Here is a 20,369-nt window from a genome sequence, read left to right as displayed (position 1 = left end):
TACCATACACTGCTAGTGCCTTAAAAAGGTGGTGTGTCCTGTCTCCCCCTGAATCAGGAGGTGAAAGGGAGAGAGGAACTTGGTGAAATTACAATCATTAAGGAAGTGGTACTGAGCAAACTGATGGAGCTGCGGGCTGACAAGTCTCCAGGTCCTGATGGACTTCATCCTAGGGTCTTAAAAGAGGTGGCAATGAGGTAGTAGATGCTAAATGCATTGGTGTTAATTTTAAATTAAATTAAATCAAAATTCCCTAGATTCTGGAAAGGTTCTATCAGACTGGAAAGTAGCAAATGTAACCTCTCCATTCAAGAAGGGAGGGAGGCAAAAAACAGGAAACTATAGGCCAATAGTTTGACGTCTGTCATGAGGAAGGTGTTGGAATCGATCACTAAGGAGGTTATAGCTGGGCACTTAGAGAAACCCAAGGTAAACAGAAATAGTCAGCATGGTTTTGTGAAAGGGAGCTCATGTTTAACAATTTATTAGAGTCCTTTGAGGGAGTAACATGCGCTGTGGAGAAAGGGGAGCCTGTACTTGGATTTCCAGAAGGCATTTGATAAGGTGCCACATCAAAGATTATTGCAAAAAATAAAAGCTCCTGGTGTATGGGGTAATGCATGAGTAGAAGATTGGCAGGCTGGGAGAGTATGCATAAATGGGTCTTTTTCGGATTGGCAGGATGTGACGAGTGGAATCCCACAGCGGTCTGTGCTGGGGCCTCACTTTTTTACAACTTATATCAATGACTTAGATGAAGGAATGATGGCATGATAGTTAAATTTGCAGATAACACAAAGATAGGTAGGAAAGTATGCTGTGAAGAGGATTTAAAGAAGTTGCAGATGGATGTAGATAGGCTGAGTGAGTGGGCAAAAATGTGGCAGAAGGAGTATGATGTGGGAAAATATGAAGTTGTTTACTTTGGCAGAAAGAATAAAAAAGCAGTGTATTACTTAATCGGAGAATGGCTGCAGAATTCCAAGCTGCAGAGGGATCTAAATGTTCTAGTGCATGAGTCACAAAAAGTTAACATTCAGGTACAGCATGCAATTAAGAAGGCTAATGGAATGCTATCCTTAATTACAAGAGGAATTGAACATAAAAGTGATGATGCTATGCTTCAGTTATACAGGGCATTGGTGAGACCACATCTCGAATATTGTGTGCAGTTTTGTTCTCCTTATTTGAGGAATGATTTAAATGCTTTGGAGGCAGTTCAGGGGAGGTTTACTAGATTGATACCTGGAATGGGGTTTTCTTATGAGGAAAGGATGGACAGACTGGGCTTGTTTCTCTCGAGTTTAGAAGAGTGAGGGGTGACTTGATTGAAGTATATAAGATCCTGAACGGTATTGAAAAGGTGGACATGGAAAGGATGTTTCCTCTTGTGGGTGAGTCCAGAACTAGAGGTCACTGTTTTAAAATTAGGGTTTGCCGTTTTAGGACAGAGATTAGGAGAATTTTTTTCTCTCAGTGGGTTGTGCGACTGTGGAACTCTCTGCCTCAGAAGATGGTGGAGGTGGGGTCATAGAATATTTTTAAGGCAGAGGTAGATAGATTCTTGTTAGGCAAGGGAATCAAAGGTTATCGGGGGTAGATGGGAATGTGGAATTCGAAAACAAACAGATCAGCCATGACATTAATGAATGGCAGAGCAGGTTCAAGGGGCTGAATGGCCTACTTCTGCTCCTATTTTGTATATTCAAATGTACTCTGCTCCGATGGAGTTCCCCGAGGGATGCTGCACATTTGTGAAAGCCGGGAACGGAATAAATGCGCAGCAGTTTTGAGTCAGGGAAATTTACTAGTACAGTGGCATTCCCCTTGTCATTGCTGCTGCCCAGAAGATTCGGGCTCTGATTTTAAGCAGCTACCTCTCCATTTATGCTAACTACTCTATAATCTCACAATTTACTTTTCTTAGATAAATATCTACCTAGCACTTTATCAAATACCATTTGAATTCAAGGTATACCCTGAATATATATCAGGCAGACTATCTTCATCCACGAATTTTCCCAAAGCATGCCGCCAACTTTGTGAAGCACAATCTGTGTTCCCTGAAACCACTTTAGATATCCACAATAATCACGAAACTCTCTGGGTGAGCATAATAAAGAAATAAAAGAAAGAGCTTGTATTTATATTGTCATAAGACCATTCCCCTTTATTTTTGAAAATATGATTTTTCAACTTTCAACTGACTGGAAATCTTGCAATTTGAACTGATACAGAGAAAACTGCTTAAAAATGCAAGGCCACATTCCAACCCTCAGGGGAGTGTAAAAAGGGAGACATTTCCTATAATTCAGACACCCATCAAAATTCATAACTCTCTAAGAAAAGCTACATTAAAAATGCAAAGTACTAGATATTGAAACAATAGCTGCCACAGTTAAGATATACCCAAAATCTCTTGAAAATACACAATGGGTGAAGTATTTCAAGGCAAGGCTTCCCAGCCACTTGAGAGAGATTACAAGTGACACAGACAGTGCCAAGAAAGTCTTCAGCAGAGGAAGCAGGCTACTCTCTCCCCCTCTCTCTCTTTCTTTTGAAATAAGAATATTGCCCAGTTCAAGAAACCAACTCTACGAGAAACTTACCAGAGAACTGAAATCTTGTAATAATTGCAACATCTTCAATATCTGACCGCATCCAAGAAACCAGATAATATAAATCGGCCACAGCGTTTTTAATTCTATGCCTAAAGGATAATCAAAGGACATTTAATCTGATATTCTTTTACCTATTTTGTAATTGGACTCTAACTCCCCTTATTTCTGATACGTGTGTTTCTTTGACCCAAGAAAACCTTGTTTGATTGGCCTCTTATTACTCATAGCTTAAATAGTTAAATACATTCTGATTTGGAAACGACATATCCTCATAGAAAGGAAAGTTAAACTATTGTTGAAACCGACTGAGGAGGCTGAATAGCAGGGAGCCAGTTCACCCCTTCTCACCTGGCCGTAATAATATTTTATAAAACTTTTTATGTCCTTAGCAAACAAATCACTTTCAAAGTGTAGCCACTAAGCACAGTTTTGAAGAGCCGAATGGCCTCCCTCTAACTTGCTGATCTAGATTTTTGCTACCAAGATGGGTGGATTAAGTTGGGAGAATTCCTGGCTTGCCGCACACACCTTGGAAAAAAAACCCCTGAACATCGTGATCTTCACTCCTGGGGAGGGTGGGGGGCAGATGTGGGATACAGCCAACCCCGAAAGAAGAGGGTAAGCAGCCACAGGGCGGGCAATTGTTGCACCGGGCTGATTAGAAGACCTGCCTTTATTCTCTGGGACTTCATACCCATTGTCTTGTAAGATTTTAGCCTCTACAGCCCTCCCTCTCACACCCCCACACCCATCCATCCCCACCCATCCCCTTGGCCCTTTATACCTCCGTGCCAACTCTTCACAACTCATATTCACCATGGACAGACTTCAGGAGTCATGTGGAAAAGAAATAAAGTTCTAAAAATCTAATAGAGATGTCACTACACAGACTTGATAGTCAAGAAAACTCCCATTCATGAAAGCCCATTCAGAGCTTTTTTAAAAATCTCAGGTGCTTAATCTCTTACAAAACAAACACACTTTGATTCATGCCCCACATCAAAGACAGCCAATACTTTAATAGCCTCTTTAAGATGTCAATCAAACTGTGAGCTCAGAACATCCCACCACTGAGAATTATAACTTTCATAAATCAGTCAAGCATTCATAAAGAGACCTTGGGGAAATATTAACAGACAGTGATTGAAACTACTAGAATAGAGGTTTTTAATTCTCATGAACACAGACAGCTTGTTTACTTCATTTTTAAAGGGCTGGAGATAATTATAAATAACTTATAACCATGACAGTTATGCAGCCCTTAATCACCCTTCAAGAGCCTTTAAGTCTACTTCATAAATTTATGACTACCACACTGTAGGTTAAGTCCCATGCTGTGGCCAAAATGAAGTCTGTGTGAACTCAGCGCTGAGTTCAAATGACCTTGCTGAGTTCAGGTTTCCCTCATGTGTGAATCATGTCCCACCCCCTTTCCCCTTCTGGCAAAAATTGGATCTGTTGAAAATGGGGGCAGGACTTCCACATTGGTGTCCTGCTAATCTTTTCCTTTTCACGTACCTAAAGAAGCTTTTATAGTCTGCCTTTATGTTCCTTGCTAGTTTGCATTCATATTCTTTTTTTCCCTTTCTTAATCAGTTTTTTGGTCCTCCTTTGCTGGGTTCTATAATTCCTCCCAATCCTCAGGTTTACCACTTTTTCTGACATCCTAATAAGCCACTTCCTTTGATTTAATGCATTCTTTAGCTTCTTTCGTTAACCACACTTGATTTACATTTCCCTTTGGGTGTTTGTGCCTTAGAGGAATATATATCCATTGTAGACTGTGTAAGTTCGCTGTCTACCATCAAATCTTTTAGTATATTTTCACAATCCACCATAGCCAACTTGCCCCTTGTACCTTCATAATTTACTTTCTTAAGGTTTACAACCTTAGTTTCAGAATTAACTATGTCGCATTCAAAATGAATGCAAAATTTTATCATTTTATGGTCACCATTTCCCAAAGGCTCCTTTACAGCAAGGTTATTAATTAGCCCTTTTTCATTACACACCACTAAATCCAAAATAACCCGATCCCTAGTTGACTCCTCAACTGCTCCATATACCAATATCATAAACACTCCAGGAATTCATCCTTCACAGCACTAGTTGGGGATGTTTGCTGATGATTGCACAATGTTCAGTGCCATTCGTGACTTCTTAGGTACTGAAGCAATCCATGTCCAAATGCAGCAAGACCTGGACAATATCCAGGCTTGGGCTGACAAGTGGCAAGTAACATTCACGCCATACAATTGCCAGGTAATGACCATCTTCAACAAGAGAGAATCTAACCCTTGACATTCAATGGCATTACCATTGCTGAGTACCCCACTATCAACATCCTGGGGGTTATCATTGACCAGAAACTGAATTGGATTAACCATATAAATACTGTGGCTACAAGAGCAGGTCAGAAGCTTGGAATCCCGTGGCGAGTAACTCACCTCCTGACTCCCAAAAGCCTGTCCAGCATCTACAAGGCACAAGTCAGGAGTGTGATGGAATACTCTCCATTTGCCTGGATGAGTGCAGCTCCAACAACACACAAGAAGCTTGACACCATCCAGGGCAAAGCAGCCCGCTTGATTGACACCCCATTCACAAACATTCACTCCCTCCACCACTGACACACAGTAACAGCAGTGTGTACCATGTACAAGATGCACTGCAGGAACTCACCAAGGCTCCTTATACAGCACCTTCCAAACGCACGACCTTTACCATCTAGAAGAACCAGAGCAGCAGGTACGTGGGAAACCATCAGCTGGAAGTTCCGCTCCAAGCTGCTCACCACCCTGCCTTGGAAGTATATCATTTTTCCTTCACTGTCAAAATCCTGGAATTCCCTCTCTAACAGCACTGTGGATGTACCTACACTAAATTAACTACAGTGGTTCAAGAAGGCAGCTCACCACCACGTTCTCAAAGTCAATTAGGGATGGGCAATAAATGCTGGCCTAGCCAGTGATGCCCGCATCCCATATGAATAAAAAAAAAAACAATACTCACAAAAGCTGTTCTCTTTTACATTCCTTAATTTTGAAACAATACTCACCCTGATTGTGACTTGAGGGAATATGTTCCCTTCCATGGAGATGATCACCCCCATCCGTGGCTATCCTTGAAAGCTGTTACCTTGTCCCAAAACACATGCTTCTTATAGTACACCCTGATAGTGACTGTAGCATCACAGAATCACAGAATTGTTGTAGCACAGAAGGAGGCCATTCAGCCCATCATAAGCAATTCGCCTGGTGCCATTCCCCTGCCTTCTGCTGTAATCCTGCATGTTCTTCCTTTTCTGCTAACAGTCTAATTCCCTTTTAGATGCCATGATGGAACCTGCCTCCACCACACTCTCATGCAGTGCATTGCAGACCTAACCACTGACCGTAAAGAAGTTTTTCCTCATGTCACTTTTGATTCTTTTGCCAGTTACTTTCAAACTGTGCTCTCACATTCTTGATCCTTTCATGAGTAGGAATAGTTTCTCCATATATACTCTCTCTAGACCCCTCATAACTTTGAATACCTCTATTAAACTTTCTGACAGCCTTCACTTTTCTAAGGAAAACATTTCCAACTTCTCCAATTTGTCTTAATAACTGAAGTTCCTCATCCCTGGAGCCATTCTTGTGAATCTTTCTGCACTCTCCAATGCCTTCACATCTTTCCTAAAGTGCAGCGTTCCTTAGCTTTCCTCAAGTTTCTCAATGACTTATTCACATATACACCCAGGTCCCACTGCTCCTGTACCCCATGAAGATTGGTACCTTTTGTTTTATGTTGTCTCTCCATTTTCTTCCGACCAAAATGAATCACTTCACATTTCTCCAATTTAAACTTCATCTTCCACATGCCCTGGAGGTCCCACGTAGCACCGGATGTGCACTCCAGAGGTTGGAGCCGTCCTTTCATTCCACTGTTAGTTCATAACCTTGCTACTGCAAGGCTAATAAACCTCTTCCAATACTAATAAACTTTATAACTGTAAATAAACTTACCAATGCTAATAAACTTACTAACACTGATAAACCCTACGCCTTACTGTAGTAATAAGCTTTACTTTAAAAAATGATAGATAAGATTCATCAGTTTATTCCCTAGTTTAGATAAACATAGGGAATATTCACCGGCCAGTCACCTACCTGTTCCCCGGTGTTGCCATCCCTCAATTTCTCTTTCTGAATGTGGGATCTGACTGGCTCCTGGTGGCGAGGGTGGCGGCGACGAGCAGCTTATATCCCCACTCGAGCCTTGTTCTTTCTTGACACTCGCAGACTGAACTCTCGCTCTTAATGCTGCTCGCCGACTGAACTCTCACTTTCTCCATGCTGCTTATATCCCTGCTTTGCTCTCACTCTTATCGCTGCACACTGATCGAACTTTCACCCCCTGCATGCTGTTTATGCCCCCTTTCTGGTCTCACTCTTTCTCACCACTCGCTGACTCAAAACCTGTGTCAATTTCACATCCTGGGTACATGAATAGCCCATTAACATATACAAGTGTTTCAATGGGAAATATTCTGGGTTTATCGGCATCATCAGATTGGTGAATGATTGAAGCACCTTTAGAATTAGCATTTCCAAGCAATGTGGGTGCTGAGCCAGACAAAATGGAACCACAGCCATTCGCATTTAAGTGCTTTTTAAACCATAAGACATAGGAGCAGAAATTAGGCCATTCGGCCCATCAAGTCTGCTCTGCCATTCAATCATGGCTGATAAGTTTCTCAACCCCATTCTCCCACCTTCTCCCCATAGCCTTTGATCCCCTTACCAATCAAGAACCTATCTATCTCGGTCTTAAATACACTCAACGAACTGGCCTCCACAGCCTTCTGTGGCAATGAATTCCATAGATTCACCACTCTCTGGCTAAAGAAGTTTCTCCTCATCTCTGTTCTAAAAGGTCGTCCCTTTACTCTGAGGCTGTGCCCTCGGGTCCTAGTCTCTCCTACTAATGGAAACATCTTCCCCATGTCCACTCTATCCAGGCCTTTCAGTATTCTGTAAGTTTCAGTCAGATCACTCCTCATCCTTCTAAACTCCATCGAGTATAGACCTAGAGTCCTCAAACGTTCCTCATATGTTAAGGCTTTCATTCCTGGGATCATTCTCGTGAACCTCCTCTGGACCCTCTCCAGGGCCAGCACATCCTTCCTGAGATACGGGGCCCAAAATTGCTCACAATATTCTAAATGTGGTCTGACCAGAGCCTTATAAAGCCTCAGCAGCACATCCCTGCTTTTTTATACTAATCCTCTCGAAATAAATGCCAACATTGCATTTGCCGTCCTAACTATCGACTCAACCTGCATGTTAACCTTAAGAGAATCCTGGACTAGGACTCCCAAGTCCCTGTGCACTCCAGATTTCTGAATTCTCTCCCCATTTAGAAAATAGTCTATGCCTCTATTCTTCCTACCAAAGTGCATGACCTCACACTTCCCCACGTTGTATTCCATCTGCCACTTCCTTGCCCATTCTCCTAACCTGTCTAAATCCTTCTGCAGCCTCCCCGCCTCCTCAATACTACCTGTCCCTCCACCTATCTTTGTATCATCTGCAAACTTAGCCAGGATGCCCTCAGTTCCTTCATCTAGATCATTAATGTATAAAGTGAAAAGTTGTGGTCCCAACACTGACCCTTGCCACAGGAGTTCAATGGAGTTGTGAAAGTATAATCATTTTCATAATATTTTTCTGTTTGTGGTAAAGTAACTTTATTGGTGTAAGTGTAGATGGTTCTGTCTGTGTGATTTGATTACACTTGGAGTCAGGTAGACTGCAAACTTGAAATTATCAAATGAAGCTAGGCATAGAAATGTACTTGAAATGCTAATGAGTAAACATGGATGCTGCCTTAGCTTGTAAGGTGTAAAGGGAATTTGCATTTTTAGATAAGTGAAGGGGTTATTAGGATTTCAGAGGGATGTTAGTCGGTTTACATCTAGCCGGGTAAGCAAGACTAAGCAGTGTGTTTAAAGGTTACTGACAATGTTGGCAACATGAAAGTTTTTATATTATGGAAAAGGTACAGTTCCAAAGACATAGGGAACAATGGAATTTACATATTAAAGAGAGATAAACATATAAAGGAGAATGAAAGGCTATGTTGAGGACCATGTAAGATCCCACAGGAGTGTGTGAAATAGCCTTGAAGAAGCCTCCAGCCATTTGTGCATCGATCCGTTGTGTCTAGTAACTAAAGTTGGAGAAAGCCATTTGGAATTCCACTGTCAAGGGGTTGCTGGGTTTTTTTTACATCTAAAATCTATTTTGGTTTGTTGCCTTTGGGTGGAATTTTCCATGCCCGCTGGCGTCGGGCGTGATCGGTGGCATGAGTGGGCAATATGGCGCGATCGGTTTTACAATGGCAGGAAAGCAGTTCGCGATCGTCCGCTTAGCCCACCAACGGCGGGCTGCATTTCCCACCATCGGACATCGGGAACCTCATTATAATACAACAGCATATCATTATCAGGCCAGCCCGCCGGAATCATCCCTCCCGCTGGATCGTCCGTCTGTGTCGGCGGGAAAACATTCCGATGTGTTTCACAGCAGCACATAAAAGGCATGCAGTAGGCAGCCTGCAGTTTGAGGGGAACTCGGAAGTGAGTACACAGTAACGTTGTGCAGTGCTCGCCAGGATCGCCTGTTGGACTTTAAGCTTTAGGGATGTTGTGGGGTTGGGGCTAAGGGCAGCCCTGACTTTGAGGCAACTGGTGGTTGGGGGGGTGGGGGGGGCGGGGGGTGGGGGGCAGCGGTTGGGGGGTGCGGTGGACAAGGGCAGCCCTGCAGTTGAATATAATTCACAAGCATTTGGGGTGGGGGTAGGGTGTGCGAGGGAAGTGGCCATGCATTAGGGAAACCTGTAGAAAGTGACCATTTCCCTGCAACTGAGAGAGTTCAGGGGCAGCCACATTGATATGATTGGGGTCGGGTTCCTAGCTCATCTGCTTACTCAAGCAACACCGAGCCACCAAGTGCTCCAGAGCTCCCCCGCCCCCCGATTGCCCCCTCACCCCCGCCACAGACTGCAAATTCATGAGCATTTTAGTGGACTGCAGAACATTTGGACAACTGCACACGTTGTACAATCTCCTCGCTAAAGCTGGCCATGAAGCAGTCACTGCTGGAGGCGCTCACAGCCCCTGCAATGTCAGCATCCCGGTTTGGACCAGTTGTCCAATGGTTCAAGCTAACAGGGCAGCCATGCAGTGCACTAATCTCTGGCCATCCAAGGGGTTGCCAACCTCTCCAGGAAGACTTAAGGGGACGTCACACTTAACCAGGACAGGTTCTTAGTACATCCATGCTAACCATGTGTCTCTCTCTTTCATCCTGCAGGAGGAGTACATCAGGATCATGGAGCCTGGTATGCCTGATAACCTACAGAGCATGAAGATGATGGAGGAGAGAGCGACAGAGACTCCTGGCTGCGCAGAGGCAGGAGCAGCAACCTTAGGAAGAAGGGGCGGCTGCCGCTCCTGCACACGCTGCCCAAAAGCCACAGTGAACCGTCGCAGGCCGGCGCCTAGCAACACCCAGGGTCTATAGACAACACCTTTCATTCCTACAGATGACCGAGAGCCAGTGTTGCTGAAGACTGCGAATGTCTAGGGAACTGGTTGGTCTCATCTGCCAGCTACTGCAGGATTTGGTGCCACTGGGACATGGAGAGCATCCACTGCCAGTAGCCATGAAAGTGACCAGGCGCTCAATTTCTATGCCAGTGGCTCCTTTCAGGGCTCCACAGGTGACCTCTGTGGGATCTCACAAGCCTCCCCCCACAAAAGCATCCATGAGGTCACGGATGCCATCTTTGCCAGGACACACAACTTTGTGCATTTCACCCAGGAGCAGAACAGCCAGGGTGCAAAAGGGATTGGATTCTCCCAGATCTTGGGTTTCCCACAGGTGCAGGGTTTGATTGACTGCACTCGTGTGGTGCTCAGATCTCCATCACAACACACTGTGGACTACATCAACCACAAGGTGCTCCATTCACTGAATGTGCAGCTGGTGTGCGACCACCAAAAATGCATCCTGCAGGTATGCGCACGGTTTCCAGGAAATGTGCACGACGTTTACATTCTCAGTCGGTCACAGATCCCTGGACTCTTCCAGGGTCCACAGAAGTTGCATGGATGGCTTTTCGGGGGGGAAGGGCAACCCGCAGAGGCCGTGGCTGATAATACCTGTGCGGCGACCTCAGCCTCCAGCAGAACAATGGTATCACGTGGCTCATGCTGCAACTCGCAACTTGGTGGAGTAGACTATCGGGATGCTGAAGATGAGGTTCCGATGCCTGGACCAATCTGGTGGAGACCTGCCATACTGTCACAGAGGGCGTCATGCATCATCGTCGTCTGCTGCACCCTTCACAACCTGGCACTCCAATGGGGAGATGAGGTGACTGAGGAGGAGATGGAGGAGCTGCACATCTCCTCCAATGAGGAGGACATCGAATGGGATGAGGGTGAGGAGGTCCTCAGAGGCAACGATAATGGGTATGAGGCCCCCACACTTGCTAGATGAGGCAGGCAGCCCTCGGGAGGCCCTCATAGCTGCTAGATTTGTGGAGGATGATGATGACAGGCAGTGAGGTGACCTTATAGATCCTCACTCGCATCTGTGAACATTTGACTCCTGTTTGGCCTATGGCAGCCACCCTCTGTGAGAATGCTCCTGTCATGGAGACCCAGTGGAGGCCCTTATAGTCATTCAGTTGCAGGAGGATGATAATGACATGCAATGAGGACATTCCATAGATCTTCACAAAGCCCCTGAGAATGTTTAACTCCTCTCTTGTGCTCTGTTATCAGGGTCCTATCATAGAGACACAGCCATGAAACTTAAGGAGCATCTGATCTTTTGTCCGCCTTCAGCACCTGAGCCTTTCAGGAGCACAACGTCACTGGTCACAGATGCTGAAGAGATGGGGGCCAGCCCCTCCTTAAAGGTGCTGAGAGCACACAGAGAAAATGAAGAACTCTGTGGTGCCTGCCCACTACATTCTGGCAGCAATGACAAGCACCGTCGAGGTGCAGGCGTTAGTAATGTTTCCAGAGAGCATGAGGCTGGGCCATCACTTTGGTCTGAAGGCTGCACAGATCACAGGGAAGAGGCCTTGGTCTAAGACACCTGCCTATATCCTGTGCAGAAAGGTTTCACATCTGACTGACAAGAACACTACTCACCAGAACAAGGAGCCATAGGCAAGGAGACATTCTTGGGAGTTTATTGACAATAGTGAACAGTGTGTACAAGTGATTAATACCCATGCCCAGGCTGTGCAACTAATTCTCCTTAACTTCCATAACCCTGCTGTTACGTCTTGGTGCTACCTGGACTTCCACAGCGGAGGTGGAGGCAGCCTGCTGACTGCAACGCCCTGTCTGTGATGACTTTGGTGGGCATCCTCTGGAGGGCTGAGACTTGGAGGGCCCTGGCCTGCTTTCAGGGTCCTGCTGTGTGGCAGTGGTACCCTCCTCGGCTTGTGGAGCTGGAGCTGCTGAGGTCAAGGATGAGGGGAGTTGAATGGGCTGGACACGCTCAGAGTCACCTGGATGGATGTGCATCTGCTGATCCTCCTCCCTATGAGCGCCTTGGAGCTCCAGGCTGACTCCTTGAGGAGCAGGGATAGCTGGAGTGAGATTGAGCTGCCCAGCACCCCTCTTGCATAGATACTGTTGGAGGTCAACTATGGCATCAGGGATGGAATTGAGCCCATGCAGCAGTGCAGCAGTGAAGTCCTGGAAGATCTCTATGGCAACCACCATCCTACCAGTGTTGACCTCGGTGCGTTGGCATGTCGGCACTATCACCTCAGAGTGAAGGTGGATGGACTCCTCCATCGTGCCTTGCAATCTGAGAAGTGCAGCGGACATCCCTTCCTGATGTTCCCGAGCTTGCCTTTGCAGCTCCAGCAACTGTGACATGACCAATTCCAGAGGCTCGTCATCTGACTCGGACTCAGCAAAGTTCCAGCCTCCGTCAGTCGTCTTTGCATGCCAGAAACCGGGGAAGTCCCTCCCTCCACCTGCTGCAAAGTGCTCACCAGATTGTGACCTCAGGGTTATTCTAAAGCTAGGTCCCGCTGAGGTGTGTGTCTGCGCTAGTGAAGGGTGTGGGTGAGCGCTGTGACAGGATTTCAGAGAGGGTGCCTCCAGATTCCTCTTCAGAGCTTCTTTGGGGCTTGATTGGAGACCCTGGGTCATGGACTCTGTCGGCTGTTTGGCAGGTGTGCCTGCGAAAGCAAGGAGAGATAATTAGTGCATGGCAGTGGCCTGTGAAACAGGACACATCACTCACAGCATGGTTGTCTGATAGATGTTTCACTGCTGGGTCCCCACTTGGTAAAGCACTGCAGATCAGCACAGGACCGGTCAAGATCCTCACCGGCCAGCTGGATGGCTCTGTTTCCAAAGTCCATGAGGACCTTGATTTCGGGCATTCCACCACCGGTCTGCAACTTCTCCCTTTTGTTGTGTGCCAGCTTGTCCTGCTGAATAGAATTGGAGAAAGTGTAAGCAGGATGCTTATTAGGCCAGATGATAAGTGTGCCTGGCATGTACGGGTGGTGAGTGGTCCCATGGATGGGATAAGGACAATAACGGTGAGTGTGAGAGAGTGAATGGTGATGTCCCTTGAACCACCAGTTATTGGGCCCTGCAGATGTGTGATGAGTTGTATGAGTATGAATTGAGAGTGATGAGAAGAGTGACTTACCCTGGTGAAACAGAGGAGGCCATTCATCCTCTTGTGGCACTGGATGGCTGTCCTCTTTTGAAGGGTATTGGTGCTGACCACTGCCTCCCAAGCCGGGTTAGTGCTGTTGCTGACCATCTTGCCAGAGTGGGGTGGAGGACATCCCGGCGGGCTTCCACGGCGTCCAAAAGGCGCTCAAGGGACTCATCATTGAACCTAGGGGCTGCAGTCTTCTTCAGTTTCAGGGCCATGTTTTCTGTGCAGCAGTGGTGGTTTGGAAGCACTGAAATGTGTGCTTGCAGCTGGACTTTAAATATGGTGTCCAGCGAATGAGAGCCTGCCCGCCATGGAAACGGCATGCTTCCCAGGAGTGCATAAATAATGTGGCATGTTTGGGACAATACAGCATGAAAACCTGCCATTGCGGCCGGTGGGTAAACCGTCGTTAGTGCAAATCTAGGGTGATTCCATGATTGAAGGGGGTGTGTAACTGAGAGTCAGGTTGATCAGGAATTTTGGGAGTTGTTCTGGTATTAAGTAATCATAGTCTTATGTCTTTGCTTAATTTCTTTTATTTTGTTAATAAACTCTTCAATTTAATTTTTAAAATCTCCATAGGTCTTAGTGAACTCATTACTTCTGAATTCAGTGCACGCATCTTCTTGTAATAATTACAAATTGCAAAACCGTTGTGATAGCGCGACCAAGTTTCCCTTGTGGATTTGGTCTGCCTGGCACACATCAACTGAAATGTCAACAATGGCCAAAACAGTCACTAAAATCTGGGCAAACACAATCCATTGTTTGGTCTGATTGCATCAGCTACCTCTTGATTAACGTGTTCATGAAGTCTCTTCATCGTGTATGTCTCTGAATAATTTCATTTCAACTCATGGCTTAAAAGTATAGAAATGTGGCATGAACCAAGGGGTTCTGAAGCATAATAAGCAGAGAATAAATGGGATATTTTGTGGATTGGCAAGATGTAGCTGGTGATGTGTTGCAGAGGTCTGTGCTAAGATCTGCCTTGTTCTCATGTATACTTCATTGATTTGGACATGGGGATAGTGCAACAAATATTAAAATTTGCTGATCATGCAAAGTTAGGTATCACAAGGAAGAATACAAGACTAAAAACATAATTATGATAGGGAAGTGGGCTCATTTGTTGCAAATTCAGTTTAATATAAATAAGAAAGAAGCACAGAGAACAAAAATTTAGCCTCAGTGAGAACAAAGTGAAAAAACAAAGAGATCAATGGGTGCAGTTAAAAAATCTTTTAAAGCAGGATTACAGATGGGAAAAGCCATAAAATTGACCATGTTTATATACAGGGATATTAAATAGAAAAGGAAACAGGTGGCGATGAGTCTGTATAAAACATTCATTGTGCCACAGTGGAGCTATTATGTGCAATTAATGATCGCCGCATTATATTAAGGATACTGGAACTGTGAAAAAGGTGCTACATAGGTTCTCAGGATTATATGAGAGATGAGAGGATAGATTTATGATTGGAGACAAGGATTTTATTAAATGGAATAGAGGAGGTTAAAAGGGGTCAAATAGCAGTATTGTCAGATACATTCCTCTAGTTTGTATCTACCTGCTTTGCTACTGCTAAAAATACTAGAATCATTGTTTGATTTCTATTTTTATTCACATGCTCCCAACATCAGAACAGCTATTTCTACTGGCTGGTTCTATTTCAAAGGTTCACACTGTTTATTAACTCTCACGTCAATTATCTGTGGTTCTGTGAGAGAGAAACCTGTTAAAAAGGACAAACTCCACAGAATGGATAAAATTGGGAGGCAGCCATAAGGTTGAACACATCACCTGCACACCATACCCCCGATAATTCTGCATTTGTCCTATGGCCTGAGTTCCTGTGTGAGCCCTGATACTGGGGCCCTCTGACTTCCCAATCACCTGACCCCTCACACTGATGCCTTTAACTTGCTTACTCATCTGAGTCCTGAGACTGATGTCTTTTCACAATTGCAGAAGGATAGAAAGATAATAGTAGAAATGTTACAGATTTTTCAAAAAATTGTAAATGTAATGAATGAGTACAGGGTGTGAGTAATAAAGGAGAAGTGTGAGAGACAGAACTGAAGGTGGGGAGGGAGAAGTAAAAGAAGAACAGAAGGAAGTGGGAGAGAAAGAAACAATGAAAAGAAGAGGCAAGACTAGATGACTAGGAGAAAAATAGACTATGGAAAATGAAAAAAGAGAGTAGGCGAAGAAGAAGGAGAAAGAGAGAAAAGTGAAGGACATTGAGAGATATTAAGGCTGAAGAGAGATAGAAGGGAAGGAAGAGACAGTTTGACAAAAAAATGAATTGGAACAGAAAAATAAAAGTGAAGGAGGCAAATAGAAAAGAAACTCACCTGCAAATTCCCTCCAATGGGGAATGTGCCTTGGAGTCTGCAGATCTCTATGGTGTCATGGTTGATGCTGGTAACTCAACAAATGGCAAGCCATAACATGGTGGCACCAGGTATTAGTAAGTAAAACCCAAACATTATAAATAGATTCAAAGCTGAATTAGATTGAGAAAAAACAACCCGAGTTAGCCCGAGAGAAAAAACTGAGTGAATCATGCAAAATGAGACGGCTGCCATGGCAGCAATGAATGCACACCTCCAGCCCATAATGAAATGGGAGGCCTGTAATGTTGTAGGGGCATTTGCAATATTTAAATAAAAATGCAGATTAACATTCAATAACGTTCTAAATAGACACAAGTAAAGATGGAAAGGGTCAGCCACATCCTTTCATGGGCAGGAAAGAGAGGGTTAAATTTGTTCAATAGCTGGGAGATGAGTAAGGGTGACAGTAAAAACGCAGACAAAATTTTTGAGAAATTTAGCACACATCTCCTGTCAAATTCAAATCATTAGATTCACCGATATAAATTTCAGAGCTTGAGGCAGGATCCATGTGAACCTGTTGACAATTTCTTAACAAGATTGATAAATGTATGTCAGCAACTGTAAATTTAAGAAAACAGATTTTTAAAAATGGTCAGCTCATTTGGGGCTCTGCACACCCTGATATATAAAAAGCTCTGATTGGAAAAGATAATCTCACAAAATTGCAGGCCGTTGACACTGCCAGAGCACATGAAACCACAAGTGGACATGAAGATGCTGACTACTGAGATGGCTAGCCTTCAGTTAAGTCAAGGGAAAGGCAGCAGGGTTGCTTTAGTGAAACAGCAACAAAAGAATGCACAGCAGGCAGTGGGAAAGGTAAAGGCAAAATACTGCAGATGCTGGAAATCTGAAACAAAAACAAAAAATGCTGGAAAAACTTTGCAGGTCTGATGGCATCTGTGGAGAGAAAGACAGGGTTAATGCTTCGAATCCATATGCCTTCTTCAGAGCAAGAGCTTCAGAGAGAAAGATGTGCAAGAGATGTGGATGACCACATGAGTTCATGGACCGAGGGAAATGCCCAGCATATGGAGCAAACTGCAGAGCTTGTGGAAAGCCCAGCCACTGGGAAAAGATGTGCAAGCAAAGAAGGAAAATGGTAATGGAGTTACCAGAGGCAGAGCAACATGGTGAATGAAAAAGAAAAGAAACCAGAACATCCTTACTCTGGAAGATGATGTTGAGTTTGAGGACACAATAGACATAGTGATGACACAATTGCTTGAATTGGCTAGATGCAACAGTTCCAGAAAAAAGAAATGCACACAACAATTCAAATGAGGAAGAAGTTGAGGAATAAGCCCCCAACCATAAATCTGAAACTGAAGCTTGATACTGGAGCACAAAGCAACACCATTCCACTCAGACTATACCAGCATCTTTCCTGAAAATTTGAAAGGAAATAGTTGCCCAAAGAAAGATGCTCTGAAACCGAGCAATGCCAGGCTGACAACATATGGTGGAAGAGAGGTTCCTAACAGTGCTAGGAACAAATCAAATTAGAGGACACACAAAGGAAAGAGGGTTAATTGCATGTTCTATGTCACTGAATCAGATAGTCCAGCTATCCTGGGGTTGAGCAATTGTGAAGAGCTGCAGTTGATCTTAATAAACTATGAGATGATGGAGGCATCACTGAAGGTTGATGGTAGTGCATCCATTGAAAAGTACCTTCCAATCAGAAGCAAGAAAGATCTGGTCCACATGTATCCAGAGTGTTTTGATGAGGTAGTTTGATGCTTTGAGGATTTTGAGTAAACTCCATCATTGTGAGAGAGAAGCCAAATGTTTCTACGAATTTGCATGGATTGCAAAGATCTCAATCAAGCATTAAAGAGGAATCACTACCCTATTCCAACACTGGAAGAGATCATGCTATCACTGGGTGGGACAAAAGTTTTCAGTAAACTTGATGCCAGAAATGACTACTGAAATATGAAGCTTGACAAGGAAATTTTGCTGTTGACATCATTCAACACATCCTTTTTACAGATTCCTGGCCTTTCGGCCTTAAAGTGAGCCAGGATGTGTTCCAGTAGAAAGTAGGCAAAACATACCAAGGATGTAAAGGAGCAGTCAGCATAGCTGATGATATCCAGATCTGTGGTGTAGATGAACAAGGTCATGAAACCATGGAAAGAACCAGGAAAGCTGGGATCCATCTAAATGCAGACAAATGCATTGAAAGCGGGCGATGGGGACAGAAAGTCATGTCTTTGGAATGGTTCACACACCTGATGGAGTCAAGCCGAGTTCTGAAAAAGTCACAGCCATGTGTTCACTTGACCCAATACATGAGCTGTTCAATTCCTCACATGTCAGAACATACAGCAAACCCAGGAGAGCCGATGAGAAAAGGTGCTGAGCACCAGTGGCAGGGTTGTGAGAGGAGTTTCAACATATTCAAAAACATAGCATGCAAAGAGAAAAGTCTGTTATACTACAACAGAAAGAAACTTGTTATTTTGCAAGTAGATGCTTGTACAAAAGGACTGGGAGCAGCCCTTAGTACAAGAAGGAAAACCAATAACATTCACATCCAAAGCTCTAACATCAGCTGAGATCAGATATGACAACATAGAAAGAGAGCTTTTGATCATTGTGTATAGATGTGTGAAATTCCATACATATCTCTATGGGAGTAAGTTCATAGTCGAGAGTGATCATTATCCATCATTGGTGCCCATGTCTTCAACTGCCTATGCCCTGAGATCTATAATCCCCATCCTAAAACTCTCTACTTCTCAATCTTCTTTTTAATATGTTTCTTAAAATCTATTGCTTAGGTCAAACTTTTGGTCACCTTATGTAGTTACTACCTCTTTATGCAGTTCATTGTTGGAGAGACAGTTGGATAGTGGTAATAGTGATAATTACTAATCCAAAGGCACAGGCTAATGCTCTGGGGACATAGGCTCAAGTCCGACCACAGCAACTGGTGGAATTCAAGTTAAATTAGTATCATGCAAATATACGAATTAGGAGTAGGCCTGCAGCTCTTTGAGCCAGCTCCGCCATTTGATAAGATCATGGCTGATCTCATTGTAATCTCAACTCCGCTTTCCTGCCTACCCTCTTATAGACTTTGATTCACGTTGGTCAAGAATCTATCCAACTCTGCCTTTGAAATATTCAATGGCCATGTCTTATTGAAGCAAGGGGGTGAAAGGTTATTGGGGGTAGGCGGGAGGGTGGAGTTGAGGTTTCAGTCAGATTAGCCATGACCTCATTGAATTGTGGAGCAGGCCTGAGGGCCGTGTGGCTACCCCCGCTCCTAATTTATATGTTCGTATGTCACCACCACTCTCTGATGACCCTCTGGGAGAAAATATTTCTCCTCAACTCCGTCTTAAATGGGAGACCCCTTATTTTTAAACTGTGTCCCCAGTTCTACTCTCTCCCACAAGGGGAAACACCCTTTCAGCACCCACCCTCTCAAGTCCTGTCAGAATCTTATATGTTTCAATAAGATGAAATCTCATTCTTCTAAACTCCAATGGATACAAGCCCAACCTGTCCAACCTCACCTCATAAGATCCTTTCTTCATCCCAGGACTTAGTCAAGTGAACCTTCTCTGAACTGCTAATGCAATTAGGTTCTTTCTGAAATAAGGAGACCAAAACTGTACATAGTACTCTCGATGTGGTCTCACCGAGGTCCTGTACAATTGTAGCAAAACGTCCCTACTTTTATATTCCATTCCCCTTGCAATAAATGACAACATTCCATTTGCCTTCCTAATCACTTGTTGTATCCGTATATTAACTTTTTTTGTGATTCATGTCCAGGACACTCACATCCCTCTGTACCGCAGAGTTTTACAATCTCTGGAATCAGGTCATTTGAATCATTTTAAATCTAGAATATAAAGCTAGTCTCAGTAATGGTGACTATGACAACTATCATTAATTGCTGTAAAAACCCATCTGGTTCACTAAAGTCCTTTAGGGAAGGAAATCTGCCATCTTCACCTGGTCGGTTCTGCATATGAAACCAGACACAGGCAAGGCCAGCGTTTGTTACTCATCACTAATTGCCCTTGAACTGAGTGGCTTGCTAGGTCATTTCAGAGGGCACTTAAGAGTCAATCACATTGTTGAGAATCTGGAGTCATGTGTAGGCAAGACCAGATACGATGGTAGATATCCTTCCCTAAAGGACATTCGTGAACCAGTTGGGTTTTTACAACAATGGATGATAGTTTCATTGGCACTAGCTTGCAATTCTAGATTTTTTTAACGAATTTAATTTAAATTCCACCTGCCAAAGTGCACCCAGAGGATTAACCTGGGTCTCTGGATTACTAGTCCAGTGACATTACTTATAAGCCACTGTGTCCCCCTAAATTGTTGTTGCTGTGAACTCATATTATTACTCCACTATACATTACCCTGGACACCTTGTGCCACTGAGCTGCTCCTACTTAAAGGTTTCCCTGCATTTATGGTGACAAGACCCAATAGTAAGGTTGCAGTTTTAATGCTTCTGACAAACTGGTATCCTTTCCTCAGTGAACCAGTACTGGATGTTCAAGGGTATTGTGGGAGGTGAGGAATGGCAATGAGATTCTGATTCAGAATTCAG

The sequence above is a fragment of the Cetorhinus maximus genome, chromosome 2 (genome assembly GCF_964194155.1).
Source record: "Cetorhinus maximus chromosome 2, sCetMax3.hap1.1, whole genome shotgun sequence".
NCBI classification, from domain to species: domain Eukaryota; kingdom Metazoa; phylum Chordata; class Chondrichthyes; order Lamniformes; family Cetorhinidae; genus Cetorhinus; species Cetorhinus maximus.
The sequence above is the reverse complement of the archived record's forward strand: the minus strand, read 5'-3'. Positions refer to the sequence as shown.